General features: G+C 47.7%; 1 long non-coding RNA gene across 2 annotated transcripts; it reads left to right on the forward strand.

Moving 5' to 3' along the window:
• The first annotated feature begins 6550 nt into the window (after positions 1–6550).
• LOC306645917 lies at positions 6551–11332 on the forward strand. 2 transcript variants are annotated; one of them, XR_013759760.1, is made up of 3 exons: positions 6551–6626; positions 8149–8276; positions 10576–11332. It is a non-coding gene; the product is annotated as an uncharacterized lncRNA (long non-coding RNA). The 2 variants fall into 2 exon arrangements; XR_013759761.1 differs by having other exon boundaries at positions 6600–6626; positions 8146–8276.
• Positions 11333–11513: the final 181 nt, after the last annotated feature.

The raw sequence follows: 11513 nt of genomic DNA on the forward strand, positions 1-11513 counted from the left end.
AGACTGGGCTGCCTCGGAGGAACTCACTCCATAGCCTCCCAGCCCCAGGTGGGCCCGGTGCGGCTGGCACACCTCCTGCACCTATGGGCTTGCCATCTGCCTTCCTCCCGCCTCCCCCAACCTCCCTGCTGCCCAGTGTGAGGATCCCCACCATTCAGAGGAAGAAACTGAGGTTCAGAGTGGGGAAGTACTCACCCAAAGTCACACTGAGAGAACTCGGCAGAGGCAAATGGAAAGCAGGGCCCAGCTGGCTCAAGCCCAACTCCTTAGTCCTGCCCCCTTATTTTTCAGGCATTAATCCTCATTCCAACTCCTGTCTTCTCCCTGGTGGGACCGAAGAGGCTGTGCCTTCCTTGGGGTCACCAACAGAATACCAGGCAAGAAGACTCCTGGCCCCACCTTAACCCGGGTACTCTATTGCTTGCACTTAATTTTGTAAATGTTGGTTTCTCCATCTGCCTTACTTGCTGGACCCTTGAGGCCCTGACCCGGAGATGGCCTCTCTCAGCGTTTGTTGATTGAATTGAAAATCAACACACTGAATATGTACCGCGAGCCAAGTATGTGCTAAGTTTGTGTACACTTGCTCATTTAATCTTTAAAATGAATGTGTCCGTGGGTGCTGTTATCCCCATTACAGACAGAAAGCAAGACCTAGAGGCATTAAGTGCTGGGTACCTAGCACATAGTGGGTGCTTCTGACTGTTTTACTCTATACGGACTTAAAATAAGAAGGGCAGGTGGGGGCTGGGGGTGTGGCTCAGTGGTAGAGCACTTGCCTGGCATGTATGATGTCCTGGGTTCCATCCTCAGCACCACATATAAATAAATAAATAAATAAATAAATAAATAAATAAATAAATAAAATAAAGGTCCATCAACAACTAAAAAGTGTTTAAAAAACAAAGAGGGAGGAGGAGGCAGGTGGTCAAGGTTACAGGTGTCCACCTCTCCCCTCACCCAGGTTCATTAATTCCCACAACTATACCTGGCTCCCACCACCTAATGGGCACAGTCTCTACTGGCCTGCTGAGGTCCTCCAAGCCAGCCAAAGGGAAACCTTTCCTGTCAAACAGCGGGCCAGTGTGGCTCTGCCCAAAAGCCTACCCCGGAGACCCCACGATGAGTGCTTACCTCCCCAGCCCCTGAGATCCAACAAAAGATTGCCTGAAAAAAACTGGTGCAGCTGTGTGAGGCCCAGGGAGCTAAGGGGAAGCATTCTTCATTGCAGCAAGTGTGATTTCAGTTAGACTGCAGAAGGGACTTACTGACAGAAAGGGGGAACTAGCCAGAGGGAAACTTCCTTACCAGAGTCAATAAATGACATAGTGGTCCCTGTAGGCAGGACCACAGGCTGAACCCTGGGAGGCGGGAAGCCAGAGTGAGGTGGAACCAGGGTTCCCATGGCTCCTGAACAGGGGAACCATTGTCTGATGGAGGAGACTTGTCACACCCTCAGGTCAGCCGCCAAATGTAAAGGTCACTTGGAAAGGAGAGAGGCAGTCAAGAGAGAAAGGGCGGCGCTCTGAGCAGAAGCCCGTGCGGTCTCGGGGAGGCCCCTGGGGGGCAGTGGTGAGAGGGTGAGGGGGTGAGGCGTGTCCCAGGGAAGCCCGGTGCCATGCTAAGCACTTCACAAAAGGTCACCCGCCCCTTCGACAAATATGCATCGACTGCCAGGCTCTATTCTGGGGACCAAGGACAGCTGTGACCAGGACACACGTCCCTGCCCGCTGAGAACGTCAATGGCAGGAGCCATCAACAGATGCGCTGGGGTCGTTCTGGGTGCAGGCCTTACAGAAAAGGAACAGAAAGGGGGCGAGACAGTGTGGGGACCCAGGCTGTGTTAGTCACCTTTCTGTCACTGGGACAGAATAGCTGAGAAAACCAACTTGCAGGAGGAAAGATTTATTTCAGCCCAGGGTGTCAGAGGTTTCACTTGGCTCCCTTGTTCCGGGCCTGAGGGGAGGCAGGACATCCCGGCCCGAGCACACAGTGGGGCAAAGCTGCTTCCTCATGGTGGCCAGGAAGGGGAGAGGAGGGAGGAAAGACAGAAGGGGACAAGGGACCCCACCTCTGAACACTACTGCCTTGGGCACAAACCTTCAACATATGAGCTCCCAGGGGGACATTTCAGATCCAAACTACAACAGGACCTTTTTTTTTTTTTTTTTTTTTTTTTTAATCTTTTTAGGCAAAATATCACCTGCAGTGGTGATATTTATCAGAGACCTGAATGAAGTGAGGAGCAGGCAGTGCAAAGGCCCTGGGGTGTGGGGAGTATGCTTGTGCTGGCAGTAGGCCTGGGAGGCCTGTGTGGCTGGAAGAAAGTGACAGGGGGGAAATGAGCTGAAAGCAATTGGGGGAGGGATGTCCACACCTGGTGAGCCTTGACAGCCAAGGTAAGGATATTCGATTTTGAAACCACTGGAGGGTTTCTGTGTAGGACAGTAATATGATCTGTGTTTTTAAATAATCTTAATTTAATTTTTGAATAGATAATACGTTCACGTGGTTCAAAAAGAAAAATATAGAAAAAGCCTGGAAAATGCAAGGGCTCTGTGAAGTCTTGCTCTTATTTCTGTCTCTCATCTCCTTATTCCCTCCAGGTTTTTTTGTTTGTTTCTTTTTTGTTTTTTGTATTTTTTTGAACCCAGGGCTTCTCCACCACTGAGCCACATCCCCAGCCCTTTTTTGTACTTTATTAGAGACGGGGCTTGGTGAGTTGCTTAGGGCTTCACCAAAACGCTGAGGCTGGCTTTGAACTTGAGATTCTCCTGCCTCAGCCTCCTGAGCGGCTGGGATTACAGGGATGTGACATTGAGTCCGGCTTCATCTCCTTGTTCCCTCCATTTTTTAATAACATCTGTTAGTTTCTTGGTTGTCCCTCCAGATTTCTCTATACAAATGCAAACATATATTTAACATTTATATAGCACTTACTGTCAGACCTTGTTCTTTAAAAAGTTAACTCATTTAATCTTTGTAGCCCAACCCTATGAGGTAGGTATTGTATCTCTATTTTACAGATGAGGAAACAGAAGCACAGAGAGGCTCAATAACTTGGCCAAAATTGCACAGCTTCCAAGTAGCTTATTAGTTACCTAGGGCTTCTATAATAAATTATCACAAGCTGGTGACTTAAAACAACAGAAATTGGCCAGGCACTTTGAAATCTTGAGTTCAAAGCCAGCCTCAGCAAATGCGAGACACCAAGCAACTCAGTGAGACTCTGTCTCTAAATAAAATACAAAATAGGGCTGGGGATGTGGCTCAGAGGTTGAGTGCCCCTGAGTTCAATCCCTGGTACCAGAAACAAAAAAGAAAAAACAAATCGATTTTCTTACAGTTTTAGATTGTGGAAGTACATAATCAAAGCAATGGTAAGGCTCATTGCTTCTACAGACCTCCTCCTAGCTTCAGGTAGGATACTTTAATCTCTGCCTCTGTCCTCCCATGACATTCTTCACTGTGTCTGCCTCTTGTCCAAATTTTCTTCTTTATAAGGACATACATGACATTGGATATAGGGCCTATCCTAATCAGGTGTGAGTTCATCTTAACTACACTTGCAAAGACTCTGTTTCCAAATTAGGTGACATCCACAGTTCTAGATGGAATTTTGGTGGGACACTATCCAACCCAGTACAGTAGGTGGATTTGTATTTGAACTCAGGTAGTCTGCTTCTGAGTCTATACTCTTAATCACTGGTTATGTTCACATTCAGTAAAAACACTAATACACACACACACACACACACACACACATATATATACACGTATACATGTACATTTTCACACACATAAAATTTCCCTCCTTTTTCTTAAAAAAGGTAGACTATTCTGTAAGCATGCTGGGAAGCCAATTCTACCTATGCACACATGTGCTCATGTCCAACTATGCTCTGAGGATAAAGCAAGTTCTGATGTATGGAAAAGGATTAAAGATTTCGGTTTTCTGAAAAAAAAAATGGAATATTATATATGCTCCTCTGTGCTTTGACTTTTGTGTTCCTATGTGTTACTGGGGATGGAACCCAGGCCTTGCATATACTAAGGCAAGCACTCTACCACAGAGCCACATCCTCAGTCCTGTGATTTTCTTTTTAAACTTAATATCCCTTGTAGAACTTTCCCTACTGGGACACACAGGTCTCCCTCATTCTGTTTATAGCTGCATAGTATTCCAGTGTGTGGATTTCCTATGCTCTACCCAATCTAGCCCTTTACTGATGGAGAGTCTGGTTGTTTCCCAGTCTTTCTATTGTAAATTGTGCTGTGGAGAAAAACTTCATACAGACATCATTTCCAACTTGTGCAAGAATATCTGAAGAATAAATTTCCAGAAGCAGGATATCTGGATTCATCTGTAATTTTTTTTTTTTTTTAACCAGGGATTGAACTCAGGGGCACTCAACCACTGAGCCACACCCCAGCCCTATTCTGTATTTTATTTAGAGGCAGCGTCTCACTGAGTTGCTTAGTGACTTGCTGTTGCTAAGACAGGCTTGGAACTCACTAACCTCCTGTCTCAGACTCCCAAGCCAGTGGAATTACAGGTGTGTGCCACTGTGCTCTGTCATCTGTAATTTTTTATACCTTTATTTTATTTATTTATTTTTATGCAATGCTGAGGATCGAACCCAGTGCCTCACACGTGCTAGGCAGGTCCTCTACCACTGAGCCACACCCCAGCCCTACATCTGTAATTTTGATAGATTTTGTCAGATGCCCTTTTGGAAACCTTTACCAATTTATCGTCATACATGGGAGAGAACTGTGAGACCACATGTGGCAGTACTATTTCCTTACAGAAATGCTTCTGCAGAAAATTGTATGACACTTTTATAATTTTTGCCAGACTAATAAGGAATGGGACCCCAGTGTAGTTGGCCTAGTCTGCATTTCTTTCTTTCCTTCTTTCTTTTTTCCTGTTCTTTCTTTTTTCTTTTTCTTTTTCTTTTTCTTTTGGTGCTGGGGATTGAGCCCAGGGCCTCACGCATGCCAAGCGAGCCCTCTGAGCCATATCCCCTCCACATTTCTTCTGAGTGATTTTTAGGTTCTCTTCATACATTTAAAGTCATTTGTATTTACTTTTCTGGAAACTGTCAGGTCATAGCCTACACCCATGTTTCTAGCAGGCTGCTGGTCCTTATCCCCCCCCCACCCCCCCCAGTACTGGGGATTGAATACAGAGCTCAAGCAAGCTAGGCAGTTGCTCTACCACTGAGTGCATCCCCAGATCTCTTAAATTTTGAGACAAGTTCTGGTTAAGTTGCCCAGGCTGGCCTAGAACTTTCCATCCTCCTGCCTCAGCCTCCTGAGTAGCTGGGATTATAGGTGTGTGCCACTGCGCCCAGCAGTTGTTGGGCCTTTTAATCAATTTCCAGGAATTTTTTATAAATTAGAGAAATGACCCTTTGGTGATGATCTGAATTGCAAATCCTTCCCCTAGTTTGTCATTTGCCTTACGACTTGATTCATAGTGTTTTCCCATGCAGAAGTTTTTGATTTTTATGTCGTTGACTTTATCAATCTTTTTTATGGCTTTTTGATTTTTGAGTCATGGTTAGACTTTTCCTACTATGAGCTTATAAATTCTCCCGTGTTTTCCTCTAGCGCTTTTATGGTTTTATTTTGAGTTTTCCAGCACTTAAATCTTTGATCCCTTTGGAGGTGTTCCATGTGAGCCCAGATCTATTTTTCTCCCCATTGGCCACCTAGCTGTCCCAACACCATGTATTAAAGAGTCCATTCTCCACTTTGAGATGCCACCTTTATCAACGACTAAATTCCCATGTGCAATAGGGTCTATTTCTGGACCTTCTATTCTAGTCTATTGGTCTGCCTGTCTCTTCCTGAACCCAAACCAAGTTGTTTTAATTACTGAGACTTTGTTTGCTTGCGATGCTGGGGACCTCTCACATGCTAGGGAAGCGCTCCACCACTGAGCCACACCTCCAGCCCTAGACTTTAAATACTGTTCTCTAGTATTAGTAGGTACTATTTATTATCTAGTAGTAGTAAGGTTAGTGTTGTGATTTTTTTTTCCTTAGAATTTCCCTGGTGATCTTTTTGCTCTGTCTCTTGGAGGGGTGAAAAACCGCAGGAGATTTCATGGAAATTATACTCCCACAGGGGAATAGAAATAAAGAATTATATGTCATTTAGTAGTACGAAGAAAAAATAATAAAACAGGTAAATGGACAGAGGCAACTAAAGAGGGGCACTTGGATGAGCAGCCAGGGGAGGCCCTGGATGAGGGGGAGACCAACTAAGCAGTGGAGGCCGACTACCAGCCTCCTGGAGACCTGGGGGAAGGTGGTCTGGCAGGAACAGGGCAAATGTGAAGGCTGGGGGCAGGAGCATGCTTGGCATGTTGAAAAACAGCCGGTGCAGCTGGAATGAGGTGGTCAGAGGGGACAGTGGGAGGCGATGAGGTAGCGCATGCAGGGTCTTGTAGGTCACAGCAAGGACGTTGGCATTTCCTCTGACACCAGGAGCCATGAGAGGGAGTTGGCAGAAGAGTGACATGTTCTGACCTTCATTTTCACAGGATGGCTCCGGCTGCTGCGTGGAGACTGCAGGGGTGAGGGCAGGGACAGGGAGGACAATAGGATCGGGGACGGGTGAGTGAATCGTACCTTGGTTTTCTTGTCCAGCTGCCCCCACTGAGCTGTGAGCTTTGCAGGGACCAGCACCAAGCTTATTCAGCTCTGTATGCCCAGTGCAGGGCACAGCGTGGTCATGGGTACACCATTGTTCAAGGGAGAAGGAAAGAGGGGCGGACGAGATAGGAGAAGAGGAGGCAGTCCCTTTGGAAATGACTCCACAAAGCCCACAGAAAGCAAAATGGGCACACATGGTGAGAGAGCCTGTTGCCAGTGGGCACCAAGTCCAGAGGGGCAGAAGCTTGGAGGTTGGGCCCCCAACTGAGTGCTTGCCCATCCTAGGAGCTGGGATCCCCTCAAGAACTGGGCTACCGGCTGGACACAGTGGTTCACACCTGTAATCCCTGAGGAAGGAAGATCACAAGTTCAAAGCCAGCCTCAGCAATTTAGTGAAACCTAAGCAACTCAGTGAGACCCTGTCTCTAGATAAAATATAAAAAAGGGCTGGGGATGTGGCTCAGTGGGTAAGTGCTCCTGGGTTCCATCCTTGATCCCACACACACACAAAAGAACCTGGCTTCATGGAGTTCCTGCGTTGTGCCAACATAGGGGCCCCGCGGGAGGGCTCTGTTCCTCAAAGTGAGGGCTCAAGGTTGAGTAGCCCTGGGAGAGAGAAGGGCAGCTCTTGAATGTTGGCACATGGAGGCCCGCAGGAGGTCAACTCACCCCCTTTACAGATGATGAACTGGGGCTCCAGAAAGAAAGGAAGCCACTCAGGGTCATGCAGCAAACAAGCAGTTCCGCAGAGCCTCAGGGGCTTGTCTCTGCACGTCAGCTCCTTGGCCTCTGCCTAATTTGGCCTGGATCCCTCTGCAGTTCTAGGGAGTGACTGAGTGCAGAAGGAAGGGATGACTCCTGGTGGTCAGCCAGCTCTTAGCTGCTGCCAAGGCACAGCTGTTGAGTCCCCACCAGGGGTGGGACCCAGCTGTGGGAAACAGGAGCCATGAAACCCTTCAGGACCTGATGATGCCTCAGGCAGAAGGGGCCTGGGAGCAGGGCAGGTAGACAAGAGGCGCTAAGTTGCGAAGCAGAGAGGTCACATTCTTGTTGTTGGAGTGCTGGGATCTAACCCAGGGCCTTGTGCATCCTAGGCGAGCACTCTACCACTGAGCCACATCCCAGCCCTTTCAATTTTATTTTGAGACAAGGTTTCACTAAATTGCCCAGATTGATCTTGAACTTGAAATCCTCATACCTCAGTCTTCCCAGTAACTGAAAGTTCCTATGTGTGCTACCACATTCAACCTGAGGTCATGCTTTCAAGTTAAGCCTGGCTTCTCCATTGTCTCACTATGTGTAACGGTAGATAAGAAGCATCCATCCAGAAACCTCAGTTTTTGCATCAGTAAGATGGGAATGGTGTCTGCTGCCGTAAAGGGCAGGCATGGGCATTGGATGAGGCCAGAAAGCCCAGTGATATATGAAAGTTCTTCCTTCCTGACTTTCCCACTCCCACACTGGGGACCTCTGTCTCCAGCAGATACTGATCTGTTGCCCCTGGAGAAAAGGAAAATGCGCTATGATGGGCTCAAGCCCCAGGCATAAAAATGGATCCAGGTTGTGGAGAATCTAGCCACTGCTGGCACCTATGAACCCTATTAGGCTCAGGTAGGCCTATATATGTCCTCAGGACAGGTAAGTAGACCCTAGCTTTGTACCACATACCCCAGATTAGGGGCACTCCCTCTGTGCTTTAGCTCCAAGAAATTTTGGGGGGCTTTGGTTGGGGTGGGCAGGAATTGGAGGCCCTCTAATAAGCAAGTAGAGTAGGCTGCTTCAAAACTAGTGAGCTCCTCCAGACATGGTTGTGTGGGGCTCATAATTCCAGCTACTTGGAAGGCTGAGACAGGAGGATCACAAGTTCAAGGCTAGCCTGGGTCACTTTGTGAAACTCTGTCTCAAAATCAAAATAAAAAGGACTGGGGATGTAGTTCAGAGGTAAAATACCTCTGGATTCAATTCCCAAAACAGAAAAAAAAAAAAAAAAAAAAAAATTTCTTGCCTTTGGACGTATGCAAACTGAGACTAGACAGTAGAGATTCACTCACTCATTCATTCAATACGCATCTATTGAGAATTGACTTGGGATCAGACTCTGTGGGAATCATTGAAATTGGAGGATACAGTCACAAATAAGTTACCTTCCTGTAAGTTAAATTATAATAGGGGAGAAAGACATGAAATAGTGTCAAAATAGAGTATGCTCGATAAGCGGTAGGGACTGGACATGGAACCCCTCCCTCCAATCCCCAGAGGAAGTGATTTTATCTTATTATTTATTTTTAAATTTTATTTATTTATTTATTCATTCATTCATTCATTCATTCATTCATTTTTGTGGTGCTTGGGATTGAACCCAGGGCCTTGTATATGTGAGGCAAGCACTCTACCAACTGAGCTGTAGCCCCAGCCCATATTTACTTATTGGTAACAGGAATTGAACCTAGGGACACTTAACCACTGAGCCACATCCCCAGCCCTTTTTACTTTTCATTTTGAGACAGGGTCTTGCTAAGTTGCTGGGACTGGCTTTAAACTTGTGATCCTCCTGCCTCAGCCTCCCCAGCTACTGGGATTACAGGCTTTGGCCTGACTAGAGGAAGTGATTTTTAAACTAAGATTTGAAGGGCAAGTACAAGTTAAGTAGAGAAGGGCAGTTTGTTTAGGTTTGAGAGAAGAGCAGGGGTAAAAGCCCAGAGGTAAGAGAGAATCAGGAATTTCCACGGAGCTGGAAGTTCAGCATGGCCTGAGAAGAAGAGGAGAGGCTGCACTGGGTGAGGTCAGGAGTCATACATCAGTTCTCAAGGGAACAGGGGCCCTTACAGGTCATCCTGTCCCCTGAAGGATGAGAAATCAATCAGCAGGTGAAAGTTGAAGGGATGGAGTAGGAAAGAAATGGTCCCAGCAGAGGGAAACGTGTGAAAATACGTAGGAAGAGAAAAATACTGAAAGCAGGTCAGTCTGGTCACAGGTTGACAGGGGGAGAAAGAAACAGAGGAGGGGCTTGGATGAGAATAGAGACCCAGGCAAGGCCTCCTTGGTCTTGCTGAGTGGCCTGAGGGCAATAGGGAGCCACAGGAGGGTGAGATCCAACCTCAGTAGAAACAAGGAGAAAAGTTGCAGTGGGCTGCTCTTTGAGGTCCCTGCAGTCCCTAAGACCTCAAAGAACCTTGGGGAGGCCAGCACTCTTAGACGCATCTCATTAGAGGCATCTCAGGAAGGATGAGGAAACTTATTAGTAAGAGGAACCACTGAGAACTCAAGTGACAACACTAGGGGTTGGAGTGTGGGAAAAGAAGGTGAGGGTTCATGACAGGAGAAGACATGCGGTCCTGACACAAGGAGGCCTGCTACTCTCAACTCACCCTCAGTGACTCCAGAGGTCTTAGCTCCCAGGACCTGGGAACTGTAAGGGCAATTCTCCCATTCTAGAATGGGGGCAGCGAGTCTCCCACAGGTTAAGTGAAATTGCACTAGGTCACAGGCAACAGGGTCAGGAAAAAAACTAGTATCTACTGAGCATTTAGTATGTGCAAGGCCAGTGCGGGGCATTTTGTACATGGCATCCATTAATAAGGTGTCGCTTCATTGTACAGATGAGCAGGCTGAGGTCCAGAAGGTATGCCTCTTTTTCAGGGTTACGCACAATTAGGGCTGAGAACCAGGTCTACAGAAGCCTGCTGCCCTGCTCTTTTGGGACTGAGTTTAGGGTGGGAGGAGAGGCGGAGCATGTCAAAGTTGGGGAGGGTGGGGTGTGTTTCTGGGACTTTCCTGGTTGAGGTCAGAGTCCCTGAAATAGCGCGCTACGGTGAGCGCCCTGAGGATTGATCACACTCGCCGCCCAGCCCGCTGCGAGGAGCGGTCCAGCCGCAGCGCGCGTCCCCTCCTATGTCCCATTTTCCCCCAGGACGCCGAGAGCCTCGAGAACCGTCGGTCCCTCACTCTCCGCCTCGTGGGCTACTTGAACTTGCCCGAGGGTAACACCAACGCGCTGAAGCCCGCGCTTCCGCCGCACAGCCGGGTGGCTCTGTGCTGACGCCTCTTCGCCCTCCTCCGCTTCCACCTCACCACTCGGACCGCCGCAGCCGACAGTGGGTCGGTGCCCGCCAATCAGGAAGTAGGGGCTGGCCCCGGCCCCGCCCCTCTCTGACGTCACTCAACCAGTCCCGGAAGCCCCGCCCAGTGGCCTTGCCTGAGAAAAGCGCTGCTGGCTCTGGTGCGGATTTTCCGAGGGTGAAAGTAACTCTCACGTAAATGGTGCACATTATAACTGTCCTAAGAAATACAGGCATGGAAAATAGGTTTCTTTGTGTGTGTGAGGTACTGGGGATTGAACCCAGGGGTCCTCTACCCACCGAGCTGTATAACCAGTCCTTTTTATTTTTTTTGAAACAGTCTCACAAAGTTGCCCAGACTGGCGTCGAACTTTGGATCCTCTTGCCCCAGCCTCATGAGTTGCTGAGATCACAGGCGTGTGCAACCCGGCGCCTGAGCAAATAGGCTCCTAATTTTTAAAAATATATAATTCAACCGGGTGTGGTGGCACACTCCTGTAATCCCAGCAGTTAGGGAAGTTGAGGCAGGAGAAGTGCCAAGGTCGAGGCCAGTTTAAACAACTCAGTGAGGCCCTAAGCAACTGAGCGAGACTCTGCTCAAAATAAAAAATTAAAAGGGCTGGGGATTCAATTCAGTGGTAAAGTATCTCCAGGTTCAATCCCCAGTACAAAAAAAAAAAAATATATATATATATATATATATATATATATATAATATATATATATATAATAGTAACCCAATTACTTCTCACCTAACCATTCGTCCATTTATGTGTCCATCCACTCAAAG

Source organism: Sciurus vulgaris (assembly GCF_902686455.1).
Source record: "Sciurus vulgaris genome assembly, chromosome: 1".
NCBI lineage: Eukaryota > Metazoa > Chordata > Mammalia > Rodentia > Sciuridae > Sciurus > Sciurus vulgaris.